Raw genomic sequence first — 20,521 nt, forward strand, 5'->3', positions numbered from 1 at the left:
ACTCAAGTCCCAGGGAAGATATCAAGCCAAAGCCTTACGTCAAAAACTTTGTCAAGCCATTTGCTTACAACTTGGCAAAACTTAAATGTAACTTAACACCTCTGTTTAAACTAGAATTTAAAACAGCAACATTTGGACAATTCAATTCATTCTATCCCAACCAGTAATGGATTTAGATCGGAAGAGGTGGTGAGGGAGCTACAGTTCAAAACGGAGGAAGCCATTTACTCTAATTAGCAATGTTACAGCATCTGCTTTCATTAATCTATGTTGGAGTAACAAAGAGGAGCTGTTTGCAGATGTTTACTGTGTGAGAGAGGACGGCTCAGGAATAAACTGTGTCTGCGGACTTCCACAAGTTAATGAGCTAATGACTTAATCAATGGACTGAAAGCAAGAACTTTGTCTTCCCTCTTCAGACATTGGTTGTTGAATGAGATGGTGAACAGGGGGCAGTGTTAGCTAGCGTGTTAGAAGTTAGCCCTGCACTTAAATGCTTGTTGATCGTTAGATATATGGAAAAATTAATCATGATCATAACAATGAATCAATATCCTGTGAGGAAAATAATTACAATTAAATCATTATTGTGAGCTAAAAAGCCAATAATGTGTGGGGGGGTTTTTGTCTTTTGTTTTAATATGATACATTTTTATATTTAAAATCTGACTGTAGCTCAATCTAACTGATCCAACACTCTAACTGATACAACATGAATGACAAAATTATTAAGTTATTCGTGCTTGATGTCCAGTAAAACATTTGTATGTGTAACTGGAAGAAAAGTGACCTGACATGAACCACACTTATTGACATGACACACAGAGGATACAGAAATGATTTGAACAGCAGTGACTCATGACAACAGTCGGGGTTGTGTTTCAGCGGAATGAGGTCACTTTAGGAAGCAGCATCTGAAAAGCTGAACTGATACATTGATATTACTGTAAGAGGTGTTATCTTGAGCCTCCGCTCTGTTGAGAGTAAACTGATGTAATAACACAAACATACCAACAGGTTTTTACTGTATTAACAAATAAGAATAGGCAGTTGGGTCAAATGTGACAAACAAGGAAACTACAGTATAAATACAACAGGTCCTAGTCACATCTTTCATTGTTTTTTGAGACTATGAATATATATCTAATATGACAAACTAGTGCAGAGCACATTGTTAACATGCCTGTTTGGAATGGGCTGTTTGTGTGGTCTGTGTTAATGACCCAGAGCTACTTATATACAGGCTATGGGGGGGTTGTCTTACTTGCACACAGAGACACAGTTTAAACGTTGATTTGTTTGAAATGACTGCGATAGTAGACACTGAAATCATAGTCTGTGTGTGGCAGGCTGCACCTGCATTAGTGTTGGACGGGGGTGATTAGCCAACATTGTCCATGAGCCCAACCCCACTTTTTATTAGAACTGAATGTATCACAAGTCCAAATCACAGCAAACTTGTCACTGCACTTTCTTTGGAAATTTTGAATAGAAATGCCAAATGGAGGGCCAATAAGTTTAACAGTTCACAAGATATGTGTTTCAAACATACGTTTGTGGAATTGGCCGGTAGATGAATTTCCGTAAGTGTGCCAAAGATATATTCTTAATGGCAGAAGCTAACATTACCACAGGTAATTTGTAGGCAGTGTCATAATAGGTTTATATGCAGGGACCGTCCAGTCACAAACACTCACTCTGAGTTTGCGGGGAGATATGTCGATTGACTGGAAGCTGACATATCTACAGGCCCATTTGAATAACTTGGATAAGATGACATCAGTATTTCCAGTTTAGGGTCAGTTCAGAGTCACTTAGTACAAACTTCAAGAACATATCTAATGGAAAAACCTGTTTCACTGTTGTTTTCCATAAAACCACCTCTTAAAGGTTTTTCAGACTTTCTGAGGGATGTCAGTGGACAAAGGCCTCGGTGGATGACTACATGACAGGTTTGATTCCAGTCGATTAACATTCTCCCCCCGTGCCTCTTGGCCCTCCCTCTCTGTCTCTCAGTCGTGCACAGACTAGAGTAAGTCATCATTGCCACACTGGCTCCCACACTTTGACAGCTGAGTCTTGTGATGCGTGAAGGACCTGCATGCTGACTCCTCTCTCTCTCTATCTCTCTCTCTCTCTCTCTCTCTCTCTCTCTATCACACATGCAGGACATGAGGCTACAACAGGGCACCATGCACTCAACAACACCACACACAACACTATAGATGCATGTTACGTATTATGAGGTATCAATTCCATGGTTCGATTACCATAGATACTGTTTTTTTTAGACAAAAGAACGTTCACAGAAGTGAAATTTCTTAATTTGCAAGTGTTATAGCATTTATTGTTTAATGTTTTGTAATGTTGTATTCAGACATGCACTGAACTCAACGCAAATGTTTACGTGAAAGCCTTCAGACATTTGAGCTCTGTAAGACTGGTTGTTGTAATGAAAATAATAATGAGAATCTTTAATTGTACCTTTGTGTCATCAGGTGTTTCAGCTTTTTGATTGCAATAATGTTAAAAGCAGAACATGAGGGTGAGCTGAGGTAAATCTTACTGGCTACTGGCTTGTATGGCAGTGTTATGTAAGTCATTTATGCATTTATACCTCTATGCATTTTTTTTTTTTTTCAATTTTCTTTTTGAAGGCCGCAGGGCATCAAAAAATTGGTTGGAACTCTTATTGTTCCTCTCCACGGAAATCTTTAGTAAAAGGCGAAAGATTTATACAATCTGAAGAGAAACAAGAGTGATCTCTCTATGCATTTTTAAACTAAACTAAGTACCTACTCTCATAGGAAGCAGGGTTTAAAGCTGTCCTTTTTAAGAAACTACATGAAATGTGGTTGCAATAAAATTAATAAAGGAGTTAAAACAATATGGTAGTACCAGACTTCCAAATCGCATGTTAAAAATGCTTTCCTATAAAACTTAGTTTTGAGCAATGATTCAAAGACAGGCAGTGAGTTCCAGCGCCTTGGTGCCCAGACAGAGAAAGCCCGGTCACCCTGAGTAGCCAGCCCTAGGAACGGCTAACAACTGGAAAAGACAAAGGCATGTATTAGCTAAGTCCGGGAGAGATAGGATTGATTTAATTTTGGAAATATTTGTTAGATAGAAGAAGCTGGATTTAATGATGAACGCGTTTTTTGAAATTCATCTGGGAATCAAATGAGAGACTTCGATTTTTAGCTGTTGTTTTTATATTGGTTGTCAGAGTTTACCTGCTAGCTGGTCAGGATTATTATTATTATTATTATTTCTGTTTTGTTTGAATTGAACTATAGGAAGTTAAGTGACATCCATTCCTTAAAGGCAATTAGGCGCTCTTAAAAGACAGATATATTAGCCAAGGATGAGATGTTATATCCGAGGGAAATGGAAATTTCTCTATCTGAGAAAAAAGAATTGAACTATTGATGGGCAATTCCAGATATGCTGACGCACCGCGTTAGTCTATTGATGAGATGTTATGATCAATGGTGTCAAATGTTGCACTGAGGTCAAGGAGCAGTTATACAGAGCAATCACCAACATCGGCAGACATCAATAAAAGATTTGTAATTTTAGGGAGAGCAGGGAGAACTGTGTTGTTTGCAAAATCCAGACTGGAATTTGTCAAAAATGTTATTATTGTCACACACAGCTAAAAGTTGGGTTAGTTGTACCTTTTCAAAAAAATGTATGTGAATGGGGGTTTTGAAATGGGCCAATGATTCTGTGACTGGTCAAGATTTTGTTTTTTCTGTAATGGCTGAATGTTGGCTTTCTTACAATAATCAGAGACATGGCCAGAAGAAAGGTAGCAATTCATAATTCTTAGAAGGCTAGGGCCAATAGTACTGATTACTTCTTTTAGGAATGAGGTGGGTAGGAGGTCAAGAGGGCTGGATGAACGCATGTGAACGCAGGAAAAGCGGTGCCATACACGTAAAAGACACAGATGAAGATTTCAAGAGCTTTTGTTGATAAGAGCCAACACCAGTGTCAGTGTGCAATAAACACAAGCATGTGATCTCTGCAGCAGAATTAATACACTGTCCTGCCTTTGTCTGCTGTACCACTCCTCACCCGAACGCTCCACAGATTGAGAGTGTTGTCGTGAACGTCTCTGATTGGATCATCTGCTGATGTGTTGTCATGTGTAAAAGGCAAACTTCAGAGAAAGTACAGATCCAATTGTGACATCCACTGGAGTTTATGTCTGAAAATGGCTCTACATTGGAAAAGTATTTGGAGCACAACGGCCTACAGCAGCGGCAGCAGGTTAGGGTATTGCAGTTCTGTCATGCTGATGTAAGACAGTGGACGTTTGTATCACAGTTCCAGTCTCAGTCTCAGAATTGTTCCACCTCTAATATATACAATAGAGGGTTCAATTGCAGGACGTACATAGATAAACACCTAAATTATTAACAGGATCAGTGATAAGGGATTTATATTAGTCACTGCACATTCTTCCCTTGATTTGAAGATAAACAGCAGCTCAGTTTACTCCACTAGTTTTACGATTTGGGAACCATTATAACATTAAAGGGCTGAGAGATTAGAAAAAGTCCAATGTGAAATCATATACTTTATATATATTTTAAGTGTCAAATGTCCCATTGTCACTGGAGCGATGTTACACAGATGCTGCAGTGAAAACCCTCCAGCCCTGCACACACGCCGTCACATACACAGAGCTGAGCATTGGCTTTAAGACCCTCACCCTTTCTCTGATACCATGACATGTTTTGACCCCTGCTCGTCATATGACTTCATCTCTGACGGCTGGACTCAGAGCAGGAGATGTGATTCACTGACATGATACAAGCCAACAGTAGAGGTAGGAACCAGACTGAGAGTAGCAGTACTGGGCTTAACTAAGATTCAGCAGGGTAGCCAGAGCAGACATTGCAGGTCATGTGACAGACTGACTTGGGCTACATCCATACAACTATGTTTTAGTTTAAAAACAACTTCTTCAAACTACAACCATCTCTGTCCACAACAGCGTTTTGGTTCTGTATCAGTTTTAATCCCTGTCTGAAAACATATATCACATGACCACACGTACACTGGACATGTACATGCCGGTGAAAACAGGAAACTGTGGTTGTTAGTTGCAGAACTGTTGCTGATTGCTCGAACAACATCTCATCTCCTACACATGTATGATTGTAAAATTCAGAATTTTACAGCACAACAGCTGTTAGCAAAGACAATCAGGTCAGCAACGCTTGTAATTTATGATCCATGTTGTGTTCTACACTGGTAGCTGAGGCTAATGGTTTTTTTTTTTCCTTTCCAAACATCTTTGTTTCTGCCCATCCAGAGAAAAATGAAGCCCTGGAGTTTTAAAACTTCTCTGTATTATCAGCTCTAAAACTCCAGGGTACTGTGGACGTTAGGGGTATCCATAATGGAGTTGATGTGTTTCCAAAAGAAAATGTAGTAATGTGAATGAAGCCTTACAGCTAATGTGCCATACACACGCATACCTGAACAAATAGCAGAAAACATCACACATTCAGAAAAGTATTTTGTATTATTACAGTTTGAGTCTTTCGCTCCAGCATAAAAACTAAAGCAATATTTTGCCATTCATGTGTATGGGCAGGTGTGTAGCTCTGCCAGAGACAGACCTGCTATAGGCCCAAAAATGATGACGAGAGGACCTTTCACTAGAATGACTGGAACATCCCTGCTACAAAATTTCACACAGATCTTGGAAATTACCTGTGGAACAGTTAGCTTCTGCCATTAAGAATACATCTTTGGCATAATTGTTAAAATATGTGTAAATTAAAAGAGCCCAAAATCACTCTAACAATCAAATAAGCACTGAGCAACATAGTCAGTGTCTGTAATTAGTGGTATAGTATTAATGGTGCCATGGCAAATGGGTCTCGCTATTTAGTTTATAGTTCCCACAGCTGCTGACAACAGTCATAATGTCAGTGTGATGTATCTACGAAATGAAAATGTGTGTGTGTGCTACATACCAGAAGGTCGGAAGTTCGATCCCCAGTCCTCCCATCTGCATGCCAAAGTGTCCTTGGGCAAGATACTGAACCCCAAAACTGCCCAATAGAACATCAAAAAAAGTGCTAGCTATAGAAGCACTGTATGAATGTGTGTGTGAATGGGTGAATGGAAAACTGTAGTGTAAAGTGGTCTTCAAGACTAGAAAAGCGCTATATAAATACAACCATTTACCATTTACATAGATGCAGAGAAGGGATTTGTGAACAACCTCAACCTAATTCCAAGGTGTGCAGAGAGGAAAAACAGCCTGCAGTCAAAACTGCAGCAGCACTGCCTTTATCACAGACTAAACCCACATTCATTTGTTGATAATGGATAAAGTGTTTAGTCAAGAGGTTTTAAACACATTTATTAATTGTCAAAAGAAGATCCCTTTGAACAGCCTCAATGTGCTCAGAGATGCAGTCATTTTTTGGGAATTTTTCGGTGTGGATTTTGACCACACCTCTTTTGATAACCTTACATTACTCATTACTTACTACATTACTCTTACTGTTGGTAATGACTTGCATTTTCTGTAATGCTGTTGATGTCATCACCTACAATATGACTGCATAATGAATATTGTACATACTATAAACTTATATGCAATGCGATTCATATTCTCTAAAAATGTTTGGCCAACATAAACCAATTACCTTTCTTATCACACACACACTAGCAACAATGGTACGTCAGAGGTTTCAAATCTAGTAGACATCAACATGTGGACAAGAGGAGCCAGGATCGAACCACCGACTATTGAAGGACCTGCTCCACCTCTGAGCCACCGCCACCGCCACCCCCGTGGTGGTCGGCGAGTAAGGTGCTGACCATGAAACACAATATTCCAGACAGTTCATGTCTGACTGAAGATCTTGAATACATTCCATTACCATTTCTCTCTCCACTCACTTCCTGCCATCACTATACTGTTGGCTTTGACTTATAAAGACAGAAAATGTATCTCTAACTTATTATTATTATTACTTGGGCTCTGTAATGTCTCAAGATTACCCCAAGGACTGGCCAAAAACGACTTGCTCAATTAAACCACCACTTTGCTTCAGTAATATAAATAAAGTCTTGAAGTAATAGTGCACAAAAAGGAGTTGCACTTGTCCAACCAAATGTAATAGCTACCCTCCCAGAAATAAATTCAACATCAATGAACCCATATTAAGAGGCCTTCTGTATGTAAAGTGCTGTAGGATATAACACAGCTTCTGTTCTGAGTGGCCAGGGTTCTGCCAACAGTCACATTCTAGATACAGTAGAGAGTAGTGACAGTAGATCATAACTGATTGGTTCCACATTAATTACTTAGAGTGTGGTGACCTGCCATAGTCTAATATGTCCCGACACAGGTTCATAATGAAGCTAAATCTTTTTAAACTTCCCACTATAACGCAAATGCAGCAAACCACGTGCTGTTGTAGAGAACCCAAACACTCCCACCCCCACCTGCAGCTACCGCCAGAGACTGATCTAATTCGGAAGAAAACACTAAGATAGTTACAAATGTCAAAACACTAAAGTATGATGGTCGAAAGATGCTGCCTGAGAACACAGTCATCCACATTTTAACACATTAAAAGATTGTCATTGAATTACCATTACATTTTAAGATTGGGGGTGGCATGGTGCCACAGTGGTTAGCTCACAGCAAGAAGGATCTCTCAGTCTCTGTGCAAATCTCACCCAGTTTGCATGTTCTCCCATGTCTGCATGGGTTATTCTCTGGCTTCTTCCCACAGTCCAAACATATGCAGATTGGGGTTAGGTCAACTAGAGACTCTTAATGGAGCTGATGGTGTGAGTGGTTGTTTGTCTCTGTATGTTTGTACTGTGATACACCGTCGACCTGTTCTGGTTAAACCCGCCTCTCACCTAATGTCAGTTGGGATTGGCTCCAGCTCCCCTCACGACCCCTTAAAGGATAAAGTGTATAGGTAATGGATGTATTTTATCATTGACTTCTTGAATTGTGAGCACAACACCCACTGATTACGCCCTGCATATTCTCACAACGAGCACAAGAGATTTTCATTTTGAAATGATTCCGATTTTTCAAAACAAATAACAGAAATTACAAAACTGAAATTTAAAACTGACAAGCAGTCCTATTCTCTGGTTTAATTTTTAAATTTAAGATTTGATCTGGATGTGAACCATTGGTATACAATACATTTACCCTGGACAGAGCTTGTATATGCTTTAGTAGAGGCACTAATTCCTCTCAGGTATGTGAATATCATAATAACGGTTACTAGTGGTGTGGTACATCCTACACAACATAATTTAAATAAAATCCATAAAGAAGTTCCACTTCACACTAAGAGCAGAGTATGGATCCAGCATCAAAGTATTCAGTTTCAACACATTGTTGACATATCATTTAACAGACAGCATCTACATATGTTCTGTAAAGGGGATGGCTTTGACCTGAACAGTCATTGAATGGGAGAGGAAATAAATGAGATGCTGCTGCTACGCTGAAGTAATTGGACCAATCCCCAGCCTATACTTTAACCCATGCCCTGCTAGGTCAGCACAATTTACACTGGATTAAAACCATTTCTCTCACTCTAGATTACTGCACTGCTATAGATGTTATATAATGCACTGGAACTGTCGTGCTTTGATTGACAATGTCTGTGACTCTGGGCTCAACCTAAATCTGCTTTAAAAGTGATTGAAGTGAATGTCATCAAACTATCAGCACATTTTCATCATGTTTTACAAACCCTGCAAAAGCTCCCTTTATACTTTATGGGGATATGGAGTGAATTAAAAAACATTAACATTGGCAGAACATCAACAAGGGGCTCATTTAAATGATGAGGAAAGGTGAGCAACCGTATGCTTTATTATTAATGAATAACTTTATACCCATGTACACCATTTGATTGATTTGCCACTGTGTGGTAACGTCAAGTTTTAACTGAAGGTCCTCTTATATATTTGTACATACATGTATTATTTCTTGGTTGGAGCAAATACTTACAGCCATGAGCTCAGTGAGAGATACTATACCAGAGTTTACTCCTTCATAACTTCTGCAGTAGCATCGAGGCATAAATCTATATGTGAGGCCTTATTCATAGACAACTTTATCCTCCCAGCACAAGTCAAGATTCCTCAAACAAGTAAATTGACTTGTCAAATCTAAAGGATTTCTGATGCTCGCAGAACACGTTCATTAAAAACCTGTATTACAAATTAGCTGTGAAGTTACAAAGACATGGGTTAAAAATAACAAATATTCGGAGCTGCCTTTAAAAGAATGTTTTTCTTAAAATCTGTCTCTTAAGTCCAGGCCACCCTCCCTGCCATGAGTTAGGTACTGGCGGTGTTGCAAATATTTATGTAATGACATATTCAATAAATACACATTGAAACTGTGATGAAAGATCATTTTCAGTCTTCTTTGAAGACAAATGGTTACATGGATGCCAAATGAAAAGCAAAATGCTTGCCTTACACACACACCACTCATTCAATTCAATTCAATTTTATTTATATAGCGCCAATTCATAATTTACATTATCTCAAGGCACTTTACATTTAAAGGTCAAGACCTTAAAACAATATTAACATAGAGAAACCCAACAGTTCCCACAATGAGCAAGCACAGGCGACTGTGGAGAGGAAAAACTCCCTCTCACTCATGCAGCCAGTGTGGTCCCGGAGTATCTGTACTTCACCTGAGTGACCCTCTGACTAAATGGACGGTCTGAGTGACAAAAATACTGAATGTTTATTCAAAAACTGTACTTATATGCAGTCTTGAGGTGCTTGCATTTTTAAAAATTAATTCATGCAACTTTATACACCTACTTCACTACATTAAATAAGTTAATATTGTATGTCTACTCTTAATAGATTTAGGTACACCCCAAATATGTGATTTGGTTTAACCAGTTAAGAAAATATGATTGTTATGTAATAAACTGCCCGACAATATAAGAAAGATACACTATAAGGTGCAGGACAAGACTTATGTTCATGTGTAAGTTAGATGATTATACCCGTATTTTAATTCTTGTAACATAAAACACTGACGTTACTGTCATATGGAAGATCTGATTGGCTGTATCCAGATAAGGTTGCTATGCTAAATCTACATGTATTCTGTCAAATAGTGCCATTGCTTTAGATATACATATCTACATATCTATCTAAGTATGTTGTAGCAGATAAAATAAATAAATGTCTCTTTGTTTCTTTGTCTGCTAAATTATACACATCTGCCTTTACTTCATTATCTGTATACTACTACCACCACTGACCACTGGGGCTAAAACAGAGTCAATAAAATGTGAATCAGTGAAAATGTTCTCAACAAATTTAGGGGCACAAAGAGTTACTTGGTGGAGTTTGTGAAAAAGAACATGAGCTAATTCAAACTGAGGTTTTCTTTAAATAAACTAGTCTTTGATTGGGGGGTGTCAGATGCAGATACAATCTTTTAGTGACACCAATCAAACTTGTTACCTGCTCTAAAGATGAACACCTGACTCACAATGCCTTTCTTATGTCCAACCAATGCTGGTACGGCCACAAACACTGCACAACACACTAAGTGGGCAACGTAGCATATAGACAATATAGACAATCTACGCTTATGTCTCATGGTGTTGACAGTCATGATCAATTCTACCATACACAACAAACAATGCCTCACCTTTAATATTAGAACAGAACATCACTGACTGTGGCACCACAGATCATACTGTAACTGCTGGATAATGGATGAGTAACACTAGACTCAAGGTGCAATAGGAAGCTTTGTGACATTATGCCACTGAACAAGGTAGATGTTGTTGCCTGGAAGCTCCTGTAGTTTACACTGTGTTGTTGTTGAAAGCCTGTTGCACTTTCATCCTCAGGGGGTTGGTCACAGTTTCAGCGCAGTGATTAATTCTTGCTAGTACATTACATAACACTATTGTTACAGATGCAGCTGATGGCCCTTGCGCGTAAAAAGTAAATTCACTTTGCACTGCTGCACTCGCACTGTCTATAAGACTCTATTAACCTAAATTGATTATTTTCTATTTTAGCACCACATTGTTTAAGGATGGTTTTTAGTGCCACTGATTCTGTGCAAAAGATTTAGATTTGATCATATGAGCATACATATATGAGGTAAAGTACTAACAGTTGTCTTGTTCTATAAACAGTATATTTAAGTATATTAGGGTTAAACCTTTTTTATAGAGTCTAACAGTGAAATGTACAACGTGTTTTCTTTTTAAACAGGTTTTAGATGACTGCATGTTACTTTCCATACCATCACTTTAGCTCCTGATGCACTAACAGACTGTGGATCGACTGTAGAAAAAGATAGACAGAGTTGTAACATCCTCTGTTAGCATCATAGAGACATTTCAAAGGGTTTCCTTCTTGACTTGACGAGTCATTTTATCAAAATGTGTTTACTGATTTTGTGTGTGATTTGTTTTGTATACAACCCAAATTTAGGGGAGGCAGCAAACCCCATTAAGACGAACTCCACCCATGGCAGGTGGGACTTCATAAATAAGAACACCCTCTCTCTGGTCCTCTTTTGATTTGTAAGACACTAGTGAACACTGTTGGCTCCTGCGTCATAGATGGATATCATAGTGGATCTGTGTGGGTGTCAGAGGATCAAGACAAGGAAAGGCAGAGTCAAAATGTAGCTGCCACCCAAGACGACATCAAATAGCCACTTGTTCTATTGAATAGTGAGAGTGAGTAAATGAGTGCAGGGACTATGAAAGGAAGCAGAAGTCATTACCATGGGGGTCAGGGGTGTTTATATTACTCCTTGAAGTCTCCTCTGACTCATCTGTGTTTACTGCTTCTCTTATACAATTGATAAAAGAGAGCATTGTCTAACCACTGAAGCTATACGCTCACCTGGAGCCCCTGTGAATAGGGTCATATGCCTTATTTCTATAGTTGTCGCCATCCTTTCTACGATAATATGCATGATACTATTGTTATATTCAAATCATTTCTGAAATCTGGCACCATTGTGACATTGCCATAACAGGAGAAGTCCAAGGATCTGAGAGGTTGTAAACAAACCAGCATCAGTATCCATATTGTTAGGGCTGTAGTTCTAATGGTCTACTAGTTTGCCAATTTGCTCTCGTCCAACCAAAATCTCATTGGCCAGATGCCTGGTGATTCATTTTCATAACATCTGATGGATTATTTTATTTCAGAATGTGAGAAGGAGCCCAACGAATAAAAAATGTGCAATTGTCCTTCTGGTCTTAACTTGACAGTTCTCCAAGGTTTGATATTTGTGTCTGATAAATACTGACTCTATGCATACACTCTGAGTACTAAATACTGGTCAGGCAGTTTTCATATCACTGGTTTCTGTATTCATTTTATTTTGTGGTATTGCGGAAGTAAATTAATTCACAACTGACAATCACATTATTTCTTTGAGTGGAGGCATCCCAGCGATTACATCACTGGCTACAACTTAAAGCAAGTAATGAGTGGGCTGAAATTGAATTTTCAAAGTAGCTTCCCCATCTCTGGTTCCAAGCCAGGACTGATGGGTTTACATAATCCCAGTGTGCCAGGAGTGAGCAGACTTTCCTTCTATGATGCATCATAGCAATAAAGCATGACAACAACATAGGGTCATTATTTAACAGCCTTAATTGGACTGACAATAAATGTGTTTTTGTACTTAAGTCCTTGGGTGATAGTACCTAAGATCCATACTAACTTATGCTCATCCATTTATGGTCCAGAGAAGTACTAATACAAGCAACCACCTTCACCAATAATTGGCAGTGTTGTGTCCAAAATGCCCATTTAGAACTAGAGCATCATCTGATGTGTTCAGTGAACCTCTCTTTTATCTTCCAGCCATGACTGGTCAGGTCAGTCTGAACAACTCTCTGCAAGAAGTGAAATACAGAGCCTTTCATTTTGACACTGTCTTGTTGCACATGCTTTACACTCATTTTGCATTTGGAGAGGAATGAGTGGACACGCTGTGAGAATGGAAGTGTATGTGTTCGATAGCATAGTGCTGCAATAGTCAAAATTTTGGCATAGATGTTTTTTACACTGTCAACTAGACATTGAAGGCAGCAGTCAATTTAGTCAGCTGGTCTCTAGTTAACCAGTCTTATCACTTGTAGACTGACTAGGGCTCCATAATGGAGTCCCCATGGGCCCTCTCACAGAACAGCAGAAACCCAGACACAGCTGCTGATATGCACTCATATACATGATCACATCCACTAACTGGAGCAGATGGGTCATTATGTGGTATTACATATCAATGACTGCATTGCAGACCGACTGGTTTAACTGAGCATTATCCATAAAGTGCTATTAATAGGTCAGGGACCAGTCAGCAAAACTGACACACAGGAAATAACTTCCAATCACACACACAATCCGCAGAGGCTCATAAACAGTGGGAAACAGTGTGGGGATCAATACAAAGGATGACTCAGATTGTACAAAGCATGGTCACTACAGCTCAAAACCTGAATGGTCCAAAACCAGAGACAGCATCTGAGATGTAATACTCCAGCTCGGTGTCTACCTTGCCAGCACTGCAGAGAGCAGGCCAAGGACAGAAAGCCCGGATGCTGGAGCGCTGTGTCATTTTAGGTAAATAAACTGTCAGGGTCAGTAAACAGGGAAGAGCCATTACTGCCACACCAGCATCAGAGGATGCACTGTAGCAATTCATAAAGTGTCGCCAGTACAATGAATCATGGGAGAGCTTTGAAGGATGAGCACTCAGTCTGGTGTAACAACTAGAAACATTAAGACAAATCAGCTTGAACTTTCCTTCCAGATGTAAGTGGCCTTACAGAAGTAACAACTGTACAATTGGCAGGTTTCTTCGATCAATGATACTAATATTAAAATAACGTCTCTAAGTAGAAGCTACTGCAGCTTCTGTGTCAAATGAAAATGGTATTGGCAGGGCTGATGTGCCATTTGCTATTGACTGGCTACATCAAAACAAAACAACTCCCCTGAACAGAAACCAGCTGACATGAGCACAGTGTCAGGCTGAATGAATGAAATCAAATGCTTTGGCAATTCAGTCATATGGTCAGTATCATAGCTGCTAGCTCTAACCCTGGCAGAGAAAAACTATCTATTCTTTCAAGAAGAAAATCATCACACATCCCTGCAGATGGAAATCTATAGTACAAGTAGACAAACTACCTTTGTCGTTGTCATACAGACTGAAAACTAACTTGACTCATTCAAATGATCCTCCTGCAATTTAAAACTGAAATTGTTTAATGCTCAGAAAATCACAAGATAAAAATGGTCAATTGATCGCTGGTGAAGATATTTTAATTCTTTGTCACTGGTATGGGCCAAGCTCCAAAAACACTTAATCCTACATTTCCCAAAATGCAATCTGATCGTTTCGATAAAGGCTTATTGCCTGGTGAACATGCATGTCTTTCCAACATCACGCACACCAGAGGAATTCTGTTAAAAAAAGTGTTGTCTCTTAACCCAATTTGTAAAAACCCTGATGAAACCACCATGGTTATCTACTCAGATCTGAGAAAGCTCCTCTAGAACCACAGAGGACTGCAGACGGGCTGAGTAGTACTAACCATGACAAGTAAATTGATAATGGTATGTAAAATAACCCCCTTCAGACGTGTCTAATATATACACAACTATGCTAGACTCCTTCGTCTATCTCATACAGAGACAAGAAGAAATGACATGTATTTTTATACTCTTTGTTCCTTCAGCCTCTCTTCAGTAGAAATGAGCACAGCCACCAGGTAAGCAATACCCTGAAACCCACACACACACACAAATGCACGCACACACACGTGTATGCATGTCTGACTAACAAAGACAGCGAGGATGTTTTTGGTGCAATTAATGCAGCATAAAGAGATGTTTGAAGGTCAATCTCACCGTTGATATTTTCAGATTAAAATGACCATCACTACTGATTTGTCACAATTTCCAAAAGCATCATTGAATGAAATGCACAAAGTTCTTTGACAGAAATGTATTCATGTCAGAATGGATATGCCCCTGAAACAGCAATTAGTCCAGCATGCAGTCGATTGATGCTCCAGTATGAGCAGTGTAACAGTGTTCTAATGTGCCATCGACCTGCATTAGAGCCATTACACCAGAAGCTGCCACACATCTGAATTTAAGACCAGTGCCAGCCTGATATAATGGTGAAATCCAACTCCTCCACAACAATGCAGCCATTGCACACGCAAACACAATCACACAAGCACACCGACACCATGTCGCACTGGTTGGCAGGTGCAGCCTCTGAGTGGACTGCTAAAACGACAGAGCCACAATACAGTGACGGAAGCCAGCTGGGAGCAGCCCCCGTCCATGCTAACAGAGCTAGCAGGTTGCATGCACACAATCCCTGCCTGCAGTGCGTGACACGATGGGCGATAAGGCATAAATCAATCACACAACCTAATCATGGGGGCAGATGGATTTCCCACACACACAAATAGGAATCAAGGCAAGGACACACTCGCCCAAATCCATTGTCTCAGGGTATGGTGTGGAAAAACAGACAGATTGATGAAAGAATGGATGGATGGATGGATGGATGGATGGATGCAAAGAGAGATAGCTCACCGGTTTGCCTTCTTCCTCTCTCACCAACCTCTTTCAGCACATTATCCAGGCTGTGTGTATGTGTACTTGTGTATGTGTGTGTGTGTATGTGTGTGTGTGTGTGTATATGTGGTAAGCCGGCGAGGATACACACTGCTACATCCCCTCCTCTCCCTCTCTCTGACGATCCCTCCCTTTTTCTCTCTCTCCTCCCTGGGATATATTTAATTATTTCCTCCCTCCTCGTCGCTCTCTCACTTGCCCTTTCTCCCTCCCTCTCTCTCTCCTCACAGCTGATTGAGTTGCTTAGCTTTTTTCAAGGTTTAATTCTCTCTCTGTCTCTGTCAGCTTGTCCCTCGCTCTGCCTAGAACTAGTCGTATCTCGTTGTTTTTTGCCATGGCAGGCGAAGCCAAAAATAGAAGAATAAAAGGGGTAAAAATGGAATGCTTGCCTTGTATCTTAATAGCCGATATCTGCACGGTACAACGCTCCCTCTCTCTCCTCTAGTTCACTTTCACACTATGTCCCTCACCCGCCTGTGTGTCTTGTGTGATGCAGCATCGTGTAGGCTCCTCCCTGGAGAGACAGCAGTGCCACACAGCTGAGAGAGAAAGAGAGAGAGAGAGGGAGAGAGGGGGATGCTGGGCAGAAGGAGGAGGGTGGGGCTGTGGGGGGATGGGCGGGGCTTGGTGCTGGTGATGGGGATGGGGGCTGGCGGCTCTGCCAGAGAATCCAGTTCAATGCAGGGCAGCCTCCATCCACTGAGCGCATCATCCAGGATTTTAACACTTCCATCTCCTCTCACCCTCCATCATTCTGTGTCCACACTGAGGAGGACTGTTCACACACACATGCACAGGCACACACACACACACACACAGCCACAACTCATTGATATAATGCATTATCTAGCTCCTTACCCTAACCTGAACCATCACAACTAAATCCCCTACCCCAACCTAAAACAAACCCAGAAATTAAGTCTCAACCCTTAAACACTCCTCACTCCATCAAAATGTTCCACACAAAGATACACACACAACCAAACACACACTTCTTAACAGTTCTACCTTTCATGACCTCAGTCGTTTTAAGGCTAAGCTTCTCCCAAGCTTCTCCCTGAGTCAATAAAACATTTCTGTTTTTATTTTGCTCACATAAATTTCACTGTGGCAGCACAGAACAAAGACAGATTACTTCTTGGCACATAAAACCAGTGATGTCCTTCTACAACAGAGCTGTAGGAGATAAGCTGATAGAAAAATCACTGCTGATGTGTTTTTAGTGTTGCTCCACTACTTTCTTTATTTCCATTAAATGTGGCACAGATAGCTATAGCCCCCAGAGGATGCATTCTACCCACCAACTATGGCATGAATCTGGTACATTATAGTCAGTTGTGTTCATCATGAATTGTAAAGGATGATTAAAAGTTTGATTCCATGCCCACATTCCCACCACCTTAAATGGTCCATTGTGTTTCGTGCTAATTAACAAATATTTGGATGCTTACACAATAAGATAAGACATGAACATGGTACCCTGATAACAATGCTGACATATAAACTCCTAAATCCAGTGGATAAAATATATAGCTGATCTGTATGTCTGTTTCCTCATAGTACCCCCTCCCATGTTATTTTAGGATCTTGCTCCACATCATTATGCTGCTTTGTGATGGTTCTTTATATTATAATTTGTCTGGTTCCAGCAGCTCCACAGCAGCAACAAGACTCTCTGTAGTAGTTAGTGGAGGCACGACAGTGTGCTAATAGTTGAACATCTTCTTCTTCATCTTCTGAAATACTACAGCAGTGGTCAACAACAAGGTCGACTTGCAGGTCAAAATTGCCATCAGATCATTTTGATCAAATCTTTTTTTTTATTTCAATGAATTGGACTGACAGAGCCATTTAGGGGAGTTGCTGTCATGGCAGCAACATTCACAGAATAACTTCTTCTTCAGCAATTTCTCTACAAAGTAAAAGCACAGTGTTTTTGCTGTAATGCTTTATAACAAGATTTTATTTTGAAATATAGAAGTTGGATCTGAGGATTGTGTCGGCTGCTTAAGACACCTCTGAAAGAGCTGACATGCAATGTATGAAAAAATAATACCTGCTCTTTAAATGATTCAAACTGATTTAAATCACAAAACACAAATTCACTTTCATTTTATGAAAGTCACTGACAATCGTCATTGCAGATAAACCAGGTAGGATGAAATTAAAGTCCAGCACACAAACAATAAAAAGCCACAGTATATTGTAGAACGGTTTGAGGAGGACTCACTAATGACAAGGAATCATTCTGAAGTAGCTCCAGAGCTTTAACACAGGACAAGAGAACAGAACATCACAAACAGGCAAGTTTTGAACGGGCTTTGCACTATCAAATAATCAATATCAATAACAATCCGCTTTGGAAAAACAGCATAAACCACTGTCCCTGTTACTGCAGTACATTTTACCAAAAGCAAAATGCTCCTGCGCTGTATTCTGATGGCTCAAACGAGTCTCAGTGGAGGACAGTTCAAACCAAAGACCACCAAAACTTGTAGAAATTAGAAATGTTGTTTGTGATGATTTGGGTGAACCGAGTATTCAATGTTTCAGTATCGACACAAACTGCTGCATGCTTCAAGAGATATGAATACAGAGTCAACCTTGAAAAACAGACACTTTCTAAACATGAATGAGAAACAATGTCACCCTCCTTCCTCCCCTCGTCATCTCTCAAAAGGAACCGCTCTATCCTTCCCTCCTCTCTGCACTCATATTCATCGTCAACAAGTGAGTGTGTGTGTAATGCTGTACAAGTGTGTATCCATCATTACCTATCAATAGAATGACCGTCACACTCTGCTCTTCTCAAAGCAAACCAGTGGTCTGCCTCTGGGCAAAAAACACAGGACTGCCCTCCAATCTCTCTCTCCCCCCCTCTCTCTCACACATGCAATGTGCAATCCAAAAATTGCTGAAACATGCTGTCACAGCAAATAGACCGTCAGGGAGTGCAGCAAACAACATGGGAGAGAGATGAGACCACTCACATTAACGCAACAACAGATACTACAGTTTAACAACAATCCTGTTCGTACACCATACCTAATGGCACAAAACTAACAAATTAAAAAATGTCAACATAACTGACATTACTATCAGTATCTGACATTAGTAAACTAAAGTATCAACAGGGATGATGTTTCAATAAATGCTGTATTTAATAAATGAGTTGTGACGATGTGCAATAGTCGCAGTGTGTGTTTGTGTGTGCACACATGCATGTCTATCTAGTTGTGAGGGCCTATTTTGGTGCAATAACATCATTGTGTGGATATTTTGAAGCTGTGAGGACATTTTTGCTGGTCCTCACAAATTCAAAGGGCTGATTGAGGGTTAAGACCTGGTTTTAGGGTTAGGGCTAGGTTTAGGTTAGGGAAGGGAAAAAGGCTAATTCATGCTTCTGAGTTGTAGCTATACGCTTTAGCCTGACATGCACCTCCCCAAAAATGTAACTACGCGTCGAGGCGATGCATACCGCAAGAGCTGTGATTGGTCGCTTGGCAGCATCGCATTTTTGGCCGATTGTTGAAGGAACGAGCACAGACAACGTCTTTCTTTTCTCTGTTGCAGCTCTTAAAGAAGTGAAGCTATTGCTTTTCATCATCTATCAGCTCCAACTTCAAGAAGATCCGCTTAAAGGGATAGTTCACAGAAAAATGAAAATTCAGTCATTATCTACTCACCACTATGCCGATGAAGGGGTGTCTGAAGTGTTCGAGTCCACAAAATAATTTTGGAGTCTCATGGGTGAACAGTGTTGCAGCCAAATCCATAACAATTGTAGTAACTGGTGAATCCTTCTTCAGGTATAATACAACAACAGCAAAAAAACACAACATGCCCCCATACTGCTTGTGTGGTGTCATCCAAGTGTCAGGAAGCCCCGACATTCAAATTAAATTTACACATCATCACAATTACGGCATCATATACACTGTGTTTTGAGTCCACAACCAGAAGTGGCAATGGTAGCAGATGTATCACCCCACGCACGCCCTTGGGCAAGATCTTGTGTGCAATGTTTACAGTGTGTGCATGCAAACACAGCTCCGAGGAGGAAATCAGATGACATGTAGGCTTAAAACATGGTTAAGGCATTAAGATGTGATGGTTAGGTTGAGGGTAAGGAGCTGGGGACTGCATTACGTCAATGAGTGTCCTCACTAAGGTAGATGTGTGCATGCACGTGTGTGCTTGTGTGTGCAGCATTCTCATTCTACTTCCTGCAGGCATAGCTGGCATGCCAACAGTTCATGATGACAAAAAGGTGGCTCAGGAGGAAGAGCAGGTCACTGGTTCGATCCCAGATACCTTGGCCAAGATACTGGACCCCACATATATAAATACAGACTACAGGGAACACCCACAGACACCAAAAAGCCAGTCTGTAAAAGAAACCTACGCAAATAAAGAAGTCCACACATCAACCAGACAAAGCATCCTACCGACAGAGACAGAATGTGATAGGTAGCTACACCACGCACCTGCCCTGAAATATGAGTCTGTGAGGGTGGAGGTGACTCAGTTGAGCACCTCCGGCTGCAGCAGGGGATGATTAGCAAAGGAGTCCAGATAGCTCATCACTCCCCTGTTCAAATGTGCCAGAGCTGCCACAGGGAGACAGAGACCGAGGAGAGCGACTGAAATGTAGATCCATGAAGATCACATCAGAGACAGGAGAACCGTGCACCAGAGCAGCCAGGTAGCAAGGTGCACGGTGGTGCGGAATTCTTGCGTTTACTGCGTGTAGCAATGTAATAGGTGTTATCAAAGCTTTGTGTCCTGTGTGCATTGTGCTGAGTTAACAAAACAGTGGAAACCA

At 40.4% G+C, this 20,521-nt stretch overlaps 1 protein-coding gene and 1 pseudogene across 1 annotated transcript in view; both read right to left on the reverse strand.

The window, feature by feature from the left end:
- The window catches only part of prkcz (protein kinase C, zeta), a 118,750-nt gene that overhangs the window by 81,548 nt on the left and 16,681 nt on the right, over positions 1–20,521 (reverse strand). The gene's annotated exons all lie outside the window — the stretch shown is intronic.
- On the reverse strand, positions 2,656–2,762 carry LOC138410650 (U5 spliceosomal RNA; annotated as a pseudogene).

Source organism: Paralichthys olivaceus, chromosome 6, assembly GCF_024713975.1.
Source record: "Paralichthys olivaceus isolate ysfri-2021 chromosome 6, ASM2471397v2, whole genome shotgun sequence".
NCBI classification, from domain to species: domain Eukaryota; kingdom Metazoa; phylum Chordata; class Actinopteri; order Pleuronectiformes; family Paralichthyidae; genus Paralichthys; species Paralichthys olivaceus.